Source organism: Amia ocellicauda, chromosome 16 (assembly GCF_036373705.1).
Source record: "Amia ocellicauda isolate fAmiCal2 chromosome 16, fAmiCal2.hap1, whole genome shotgun sequence".
Classification (NCBI taxonomy): Eukaryota; Metazoa; Chordata; class Actinopteri; order Amiiformes; family Amiidae; genus Amia; species Amia ocellicauda.
The window spans coordinates 30022218-30032292 of NC_089865.1; the positions used below are offsets into that span (position 1 = coordinate 30022218).

General features: G+C 35.4%; 1 long non-coding RNA gene across 1 annotated transcript; it reads left to right on the forward strand.

Annotated features, from left to right (window-relative positions):
- Window positions 1-1651: 1651 nt before the first annotated feature.
- LOC136712003 (uncharacterized) lies at window positions 1652-8619 on the forward strand. Its single transcript, XR_010804793.1, has 3 exons — window positions 1652-1794; window positions 7576-7675; window positions 8540-8619. It is a non-coding gene; the product is annotated as an uncharacterized LOC136712003 (long non-coding RNA).
- The last annotated feature ends 1456 nt before the right edge of the window (window positions 8620-10075 follow it).

The following is a 10075-nucleotide window of genomic DNA, read 5'->3' on the forward strand; positions in this document are numbered from 1 at the left end:
TTTGTAATAACACTAGTAATTGTCAGTTTAACACCATATTTCTCCATTTTGTATATTCCAAGTAGTTGGACTTTAAACATTTATAACTTTGCAATTAATTAACGTATCTTAAGAAGTAATAGCTCTTGTGAAGCTACAATTCTCCTCTGTCAGATAGACATACACATTTGATTTCATAGACTACACACCCTGTCTGCACGTCTATCAAAAAGGTAGGTCGCATTCACGTCTCATGTCACCTGCATCCGATTGAAAAAGGTAAACCATACAGAGATCGATGTGATTGGATGACTTGATAAAAAAAAAAAATGATATGGTGTGTGTGGTAGCACTAAATTGGTAATGACAGGTGGAGGAGGGGCCCCTAAACTGAGCTTTGATTGAGGCCACACAATTGACAAACCCACCCCTGGTCATTGGGAAAGAGTTATAATCGTGTTGATTGCTGAAACACATGATTTTCTACACATCATATATTATTATAATTATTTATTTTATTAGCAAATTTGTCTGCCTGCCCTGATTGCCTCAGCAAAGTTTCTAACTTTGTTTTGGAATTCAATCTTGATCTTGTTGTAAACCCAGGTCTCTGGAACAATGCCTTGATCAGTCACCTGTTTGATCATGTATGCAAATTCTGTTTTTTGGTAACAAAAAACAAAACCTAGTATCCTGATAAGTTGTCTTGTCACCAGAAAGGTTATGATGGCTGCCAAAGACAGTGTGTGTCACATGGAGGATCATAATGACACCTCGCCAAGTCTGCAACATACAATGGCAATTTGCATTAAACAAGTGCCACTACAACTGCAAAAGCAAATGCGACCAACATCTGAACACTCCTATGTGTCGCTCCATTCACACTGAAACAAATCCTGGATTTTTGGGTTAGGGTTAGGGTTAGGGTTAGTAAGATGCCACTTTCTTCTAATCATAAATGTAACCGCTATGATGTACAGGGTTGTAGTTTTCTATTAGCGGGTGGGTCAACTTTTTGATTTAATCTAACCCCTAGTCTAAATGCAACAATTTTCCGGCAACGGGTCTTTGTGAATGGAGCAGAAAACGAATGCCGACATATGACACGTCACATCCTTGCTGTCACAGTTTCCCCCCTCACTTCTCCAACTTTTATGACACTTTCTTCAAATCATCAATGTAACCGCTATGATGTACAGGTTTATAGTTTTCTATTAGCGGGTGGGTCAAAGTTTTGATTTAATCTGTCCCCTTGTCTTTTTGTATTGAGAGCTAATGTAAACAGCAATTAGCTAAATATATTTATATTTTCAGGTAGCTATAGAGGCTCTTTTTATTTATTAATAATTTATTTGCACTTTATATTGAGAATATATTGAGGGAGCACTATCCTGATACCAGGACACTAGGTTAATTAAAAAACAAAGTAGTTGTTATCCAAAGTATATGCATACTGTATTGGTTTCTTTTTGATAGGTTGACGAATGTCTTTAGCTTACGCCGCTGATGTGGCACCAAAAAAAAATGTCCAGGGTTGACAGGTCTGCATACACTTCTGTGAGCCCTTGGCTTTTTTGTTTTTGTTTAATGTTCTTTATTTGTTTGTGGTAGCGGTCCTGTTACATATACAGTACATATCTGTTTTTGTTTTTGTTTTCATGTTCACAGGCAAATGCAACAATTTTTCTGTCAGAATCTTCATTTAACATTGCAGAGACAGATGTTAAAAAGATCCTTCTTAATAGCAGATTTATTGAAAATTTCATGGAAAAACCTGAAGAATTCAAGATGATCTTCCTATCTTACCCAGAAAAGGTATGTTTTTAATGTACACACATATTTCTACCTTCATACTGACTATTCATAATTAAGTTCAATACAACTAAACTTGTTTGCAATGAATGGTGGTAACCAGATGCTATTCACAATCCATGGCTCAATGAGTGTGTAGCCATCAATTTGAGCAAAGTGAATATGAATATTTATCTGTTGCAGTTAGCAGTCAATAAACAGACAGCTGAAACTGTCTTCTTTGTAAACTATCAAGACCTCCAGTAAAACTATATTCTCCAACAATCCTACCTATTACTTGCCCTAGGTATTACACACATCTTTTTTGTACATCTTGGATACATGTAAAAATCTGTTATTAACAATTAACGGTTTGTAAAACACATACACCAATGCAGATAATCAGAAAGTCTATGTACTACTATAACCTAAATTTATTTGAAACTGTATTATAAAGATTTTGCTGTCTCCTTGAGTTTATACTACTAGCAAGCTCCATTGTGATTTTATGTAGTGGTGTCGTTAGCACTGGGATTAATTGCTTTATAGCCCTGAATCTTTTATGAATAGCCCCAAATCTTTTGATGGCAAACTAATTACATTCATATGAATCATATTACACAATGCTGGGCTATAAACTGTTTAACTGTTCTCTACCCAGAGTGCAGGATGTTGGCCACCAAAGAGTAATTTTAATTGGTAGCATAAATCCCAGGGAGTAAAAAATCTAACAAACAGATAATTTAATTCACTGTTGCCAATCCACTGAACTAACTTGCATTGTCAAAACATAATGATGTTATTGTAGCTATGCTGCCTTGTTTAGAAATCTGGTCGATAACTTTGCTGACCTTGTGTCAGGAGACCTGAATATCTGTTTATCTCAGTTTGGTGTTTATTTTTGTGCAGCAACCTACAGTTATTATTCACACATTTTTCTAAAACAAAAAACTAAGTAACAGATATGTTGTGGTGTTTTCATTTGCAGAGGCTAAAGTATCATAAAACATTATATTTTTCAACAAACTATCCGTCATTGCATTATTTATGTTTGTGATTACTACCAAAGTCACAGAGTTTGGCAGAGCCCAAAATGTGTTCAAATCCAAGTGACACCCCTGGTTTTATGTATTAAAAATATTAAAATATTAATCTAATAAAAAAGTCCCCAAGATACCGCTTAACCTCCCTTAACTTTACTAAAGGAGAAGTTGTTGGAGCTAAAAGATTTATATGTTGAAGTGGAAAAAAGTGTGAAGAATTGAAGCTAATATCTTGACTAACATGTGGGAAATTAAACTTAAAATTAAAGGGAATATGCTGTTTTTTTATTTTCTTTAGACTTTGACTTTGACAATGAGTTTTTTTTTTCTTTTTTTAACAAAAACCCTTGCCATCAACTACTATCATTCCATTGGTCCTCTATGTATTGTACAATCATCAAAACGTTTGATTATTTTACAATTCATACAGCTTTTAGAATTTGTTTGGAATTCTTTCTGTGAAAATGGGTATTACATTTTATAGAGATTGGTCTTAAAAAGGTCTTACATTTGTTCAGCTGACAGCAGCAAGAACCATGTATTGCCATGGCCTATGAGTGTGTAAAAAATATGTAAAACCTCCTTATTTCTTCAGCAGCCTCGTTGCAAACTCAAAACTAAAATATAGCTGCAAGCAGCAATGCAGGGGGCCAAGTACACATCTACACAGTACCATTCATTCTAACACATTATAATGTACTTCAAAACTGCTTTTTATGACACCTTATGCAATTTAACCATTGCTAAAATTTGATTGGCTCAAGGAAACCATCTCGTTTCAGCAATCATATTGATGGAGGATCTAGCCAAGGGCATGTGTACAAAATTCCAGATCAATCATACCTGCGGTTTCAGAGAAGAAGATATTTGAAAATTGTCCAAAATGTGTCACTTACACCAATCTGGCCACCAGCCCATGTGACATATGGCTTCCATATTACACATGGCATCGCTCTACACAGCTGTGTATCCTGTATGAAGTGTATTGTTTCAATAAGCTTTTGAAAATAATGGCAGAAAAATTATAATAATACTAATAAAATCTATTTGTTGCAGGCAACTATTGAGGCTGCCAGGTGATTCCAGTCAAGAAACGTATGGTTTCAGGCTCCTAATAATATAAATAAGATGAAGGCACATTTTGACAAAATCGGTTTTCATGGTCAAGTTCCCCTCTTGTGGTCAAATATGTTAAAGTACAAGCCAGTATTAATCTAAAAAAATCAACTACCCTGATTTGATTTCAATGTATCATTTTAAATTAAATTAGTTATAATATAAATAGCTCTGGTATCATAATACATGAGTAAACACTTTAATCTACAAGTCTCGTTTGTGTACATCAATACCAAACGTGTATAACTTAGAACTGCTGCAGATTTTCAATTCGCAGTTACCATCACTAAACCTCATTTAGTTGCTTACTTTGTTTCATTTGGTTGTCACATTGATTACCGATGTGCACGTTACATATAATTACAGCTTGTAAAAGCAATGTTTTTCATTAAGGGGCAACTATCTCCAAATATTAATATTAAGCGCCTCAATTAGCAGGTCAGTTTTTCGGGTGTAGCTCGCACACCGTACACCTCTTATGTTCACCCTTTCAAATCCACTGCATAGAGCCAGCGTCTCTGCACAGTTAAGTATATAACATGTCACCATAAGTTACGATTTCACTGAGAGAGAAGAGGACAAATTCCTGCCCCCCGTGTTGAATCGGTAACATTATATTAACAGGAAGTCACGCACTCGTTGTGATCTCCGTTTAAAATGACTTTAATTTGAAAGCAATAACCCACCACTACAGATTCAGCAAAGTCATTGCTGTAGTACCGCTGTTCATGTTCATGTATTTACTTTAATACCTTGCATTACAGTGTGTTGAGAATCACATTTAAGAATATTTTTTACTTTCACTTTCGGTTTCTCGCTCGCTTTCCTTCACGGTTTCTCTACAGCTGGAACAACCCTCACTACATCTCAGTTTACACTATTTGTATTTGCATGTAGAAGTGTCTGTGTGTTTAAAATAATAGTTTCCACTCTAATACTGTTGCAAGTGACTGATAGTGCTTTGTTGTTATGATGTACATGACCAAGATGCCGCCATTTTTCATGTTTTTTTTATTCAATAATAATAATAATAATAATAATAATAATAATAATAATAATAATAATAATATTGTGTGCGACAAGTGTGCGTTCCTGTTTGAATACGAAAGGACACTCAGTGGCGCGTCGAATCAATGACTGCCTAGTTCTGCGCTTATTATGGAGGCAAATAACATTATATTGAATAAAGAAAAGACTGCTGCATCTACAAAAGACAGCCCAGCTAACACACAACATTGCTCACTGCTGTTTTATTTATTTATGTATTTATTTTATTTTATCTAGAATACGAAATCACTCATCACCACCTGATTAAATTAAGCTTTAGATAATCATAACTAATGGGCCATAGTGATGTGGTTAGGTCACTGCACTCCGGTGTGGGAGATCCGCTTTCGAATCCCATACACGTAACTCCCGATACAATATATTCTAATATTTCTTAATTAGTAGAAACACACCTTAACTGCAATGCAATGCAATGCAATTAAATGTAACACCCTTGTGATTTGTTTAAATTACTGTAATGAATATTCCTTTAAATATTTTGAAGATAGGGGATCCAAGACTGTATTCTTTAGTATCCTTTTGTGTTTTTTTACATTAAAAGTTGTACCTATACTTCCTAAATATAACTCATATTTCTAGGCTGTTGGAAAATGTACTGTGTTTGATCTTGCTTACAGCCTATTTGAATTACAGTTATTTAAAGATTATGAAGGTGGAGAAGGAAAAATAATTATTGGATAAGAAGGTGGCTGTGAGTGTGAACTGGGATATTTAGTTATCATGTCTACACTTGAATATCAAGGTTTCACTCATCAAACTGGATCTGATTATTTATTTCTATTCACAGGCTGATCCCTTTGGTGCAATATATGGAGGGGAAAGGAAAATATTCCCCTCACAATGTTTTAACAACACTTTATTCCCACAACAACACTTACTGTCAAAAAATGGAATTCAACTAAATGAAGGAAATAAAGGGGGTAGGGGGGGTGCTGAATAAATGTTATAACTGAAATAACCCAAACTAGTGCATTATCTATACAAAATTCCGAACAGCATTGTACACTGCAGTTTTGCTCAAACGTTCTGCGCCGACTACAGTGTAGAGAAACTGGCTCAGTAGCGCAGCCACACCGAGGGTCTGTGGCTCTGTGTCAATGCATGACAGTGGCAGGCAGCATTACTGATTTTCAATCCTAATTAATCATCTACATAAATAATTCCTTGGCGACGGAACCTGTAACACTTAAATACATTTGTATGATTTAAGGAATCTTTTATCTCTATTAATTCATTCTCGCTGAAAAGCTTGCCTTATTAAGATCGCTCCCATACTACTGGATCCGCTAGGAATGGCGCCGTCATCATTGGGGGCATGTCCGCTTGTCATTTCATTGGGCAGATTAAATATATTCAGACTCTTAGCTGGCTAACTTCCAGTTAACCTGCCAGGGAGCAGGTTTAAGATGCTGGCCGTGTTGCCCTGGTAACATAGCTGAATGAACTTTAAGCTCGCTTCGGAGAACGGAAAATCCTGAGTTTATGCCAAGTTATCCTGTAACTTAGTCGGTTAACCTACTTATTCACATACGAAGAATGACCCCTGGGGATGTTCACTGGCAGTTATACAGGTCTACAGTACTTCCCACTAAATGACATCAATAACATTCAACATGAACTACCCCACCCCCATGCATATAATAGATAGACACAGACTGCAGACCTACACATACACAGTCCCAGATCATTACACTATATAAGGAAAGCAATGATTATATATATTTACCTTTCAGTGTCAGAGCCTTCTCTTTATCTAGATGTAATCACCTTGCAGCTGTGAACAGGATAGAAATGGATGGGAACCAATTAAGGGAATTAGCTGATTAATTCAACTAGGTAGATCTTTAACTTATGCATGTAAAAGTAATAAATCAAACCACAACATAATACATTGTAGAACAAATTAAAACAATTAATACATCTACAATAAGAAAATGTGCAACATAACCAAATAGAAATAAATCTAATAATGTAAAGTGTGAAACTATTGCATGAAAACCTGGATGTGGTTTTTATGGGAAGGATCAGACAAGAAAAAGTGATAGCTCAAAGCTACAATGGTGCCAATATAATGTGGGGTGAACTGGGGCGTTCAGAAGAAAAGTGCAGGACAGATACAGAAATGCGCATTACATCCATGCTTTGTGCACCAACTTAATCTAATTATATAGCAAGCTGTTTAAAACTCCAGGATGAGGGTTTCTTCTCAGATTCGTCTGGTTTCCTTGCTTCCTTCTCATGTGCTCCCAAACTTATTCAAGTTCTGAATGCCATAGTGGGAAGGAGGCTCTCCTGAGGGGCAGCAACCCGGTATCAATACCCAGACATCTACTACAAATGTAGTACAGCACAGATAATAACTTTTTACTGGCAAACGAGTGGAATACCTAAGAGTTATAAACCCTTCAAACTTAATTTTTTTTAGGTCTTTCCCACTCCCCTTTCTTCTTCCCAGCATACACTTGTTTCTTGCAGCAGCATTATGGGAAATAGAGTTCTACAACATAAACTTACATAGAAGTGTAGTTAAGGGGATTCAATTAGTCAAGTTTAATTTTACTGTTTACATTTTTTACAGAACAGTGAGTGTCACTATGAAAAAGGTGATAATGTGGAGACAATTAACCAATCAAGACGTACTGAAAAAAGACATAGAAGGACTTGAAAGGCAACTTGGGGTTTGTATAATCTACTGAATTATTATAATACATGAGTTGATGCACATACAGCTGTAGTATAACTATTCACACCTTACATTTTAAATCGTTTCATATGATATCCATTCAGTGTTTGTTGAACTCTTATTCAGCCTAGAAAATACAACATTTCCATGGATTTCCATGGATGTGAACTGATTTAAAGCCAGCGTTTGTGAAACCTTTGGACTGAAGGTTACACACCTGTCCTTTTTTGCTGTTAGGAAACAAACTGCTTTGGATATTTATAGAAAACCAAGTAATTTAGTGAATAAACATTAATAATAACGAAATGTATTGTAAATTTGAGATTATTTTGGATACAAAAACAAACATCTCAGAATGGTGAAATTGAGGTTCCCAGCTTCTGTTTTCTCAGTCGAGGAGATTGTTAGTTTGCAGTCTCGCAGTGCATTACACAATCCCAATTGCTTAAAAACAGTATCAGGTGTATCCTGCATTCCTGGAGAATGTAAGAATCTCAACAATTGATCCCACCCTAACCAAAACCTTAATCCTATCATGATATGCTCCTGTCTGTTGGACTTGCTCAAGACTGCAGGCAAACCATTACTCAGTCATTCATCAGGAATTTTATCTTCTTTAGAATGTTGGTCTTTTTGCTAGATGTGTTCATTTTACTCATCTTACAAAATAAAACAAACCCTAGCAAGTGAACCTATGTTTTGTGTTTTGTTTGGTTTTATTTTTTAACTCAGGCTACTTTTAAAATTATAAGGATTTTTACCACACTTCCCCTGGCACCTCTTCGCAGCTAGTAAACAACATTCCATTACTATATGTCATTTATTTTAAATCATTCATGGGCTTTTTTTTCTTTTTCAGAAAAAACTGACAGAAAATACCAGAAAACATGTACAATCCTTTTTTCTTCTCCCTGTGTTTCATGCATCCCTTCTCATGCAAAAGGTATTTATTTTATAATAGCTCAAAAGTTTTACATCTGTGTATTTAGGATTCTAGGTTCGTATATGATATGTATATTTTCTATCAGTGAAGAGAAATTATGAAAACAGTGTCTCAATTGGTAAAGCTCTGTATACAATTATTTTTGCCCATTAACTGTTTCAAATTCTTAATCCTGAAAAGCATAACCCAAATGCTTTAGTGTGGTAACTGTAGTTTTTCATAGTTAATATGTGTGTTTAAAGGGGGATGCAAATGAAGTTGTGCGAACATACAGGCCAAAGCTGAAGCTCACTGGAGTGAACACATTGCTAGAGCAACTTGACCAGTTTGCATTCAAAAAGATGAAGCCTTCTTTGGATCAAGTAAGTGTAAATCTATACACAACTATTTTGAACTTTTGAAAATGTTTTGCTACTTAGCAGTTCCTCATGAGTAAAAGGAGGCAGACATTTGTTAATTGTAACCAATGCAGCTCATTGTGATGTCACTGGGCAATGTTTTGTCAGATCTGGGGGTATTAAAATTCTGATACACGATACTACAAATAAACATGAACAGAAAGACTAAGATGGCATAGGACAAATCTGCATGTGTATGCCCAATTTATGTCTTGGTTTGTTTACATTGCCTGACTTTGTTGATTTAGGAAGAAAAATGACTTTTTCATTATAGAAAAAAAAGACCAATAGTAGGATATGAATCCATAAATCAAACTTTCTGAATCTGAAAATCACCCTCATGGAGCACTCTTCAAAAACAGGGGTGTTGAAAAAAACTAAAATATGTTTAATTCGCTGTGATGGGGATGCTCTTTATAGCAAATGTGCCATACTGTAGGTACAGTGCTGGTAGTATGCTGTATTTATCAAGCTCTTTTTATTTGTCTGCACTGTAATATTCAATGTGGTGATGCCACAATGATGTCGTTGTGGTCTGTGTTTCACTGTAATGTCTTGATACCCAGGAGAGAACCCTTAACCTGAAACGTGAAAGCTTATAGAAGAAAATTTTCACATGCATTTTTTATTTTTGTGTTCCAGGTTAGGTCCATATTAGATGATCTGATGGAAAGTGACAATCTTAGAAACAAGTGTAACACATGCCAAGCAAATTCTGAAGATCATGCAAAAGACAGAGTGAGCCTGCTTTTTCTAACCTATTTTCAAATTACTTCAGATATTTTCAATTTCAATCCAATATTTTGTTCAACATGTGGTACATGAAGGCAGGTTGACTGTACATGTGAATGTGGTTTATTAAATAAATGATGTAATAAATCTTAAGCATTTGATATGTAAGAAAATGGAATCTCCTGTAGCAGTGACTGGAACTAAGACAATTCAGGTTCAATGTGATTTATTACAGAGTCCAAAATATAGATCACAGCATACAAGTACACTGGGTACCACAAGGCAAAACTGATACAAAGACTTTATGGACAAGTCAGCTTTT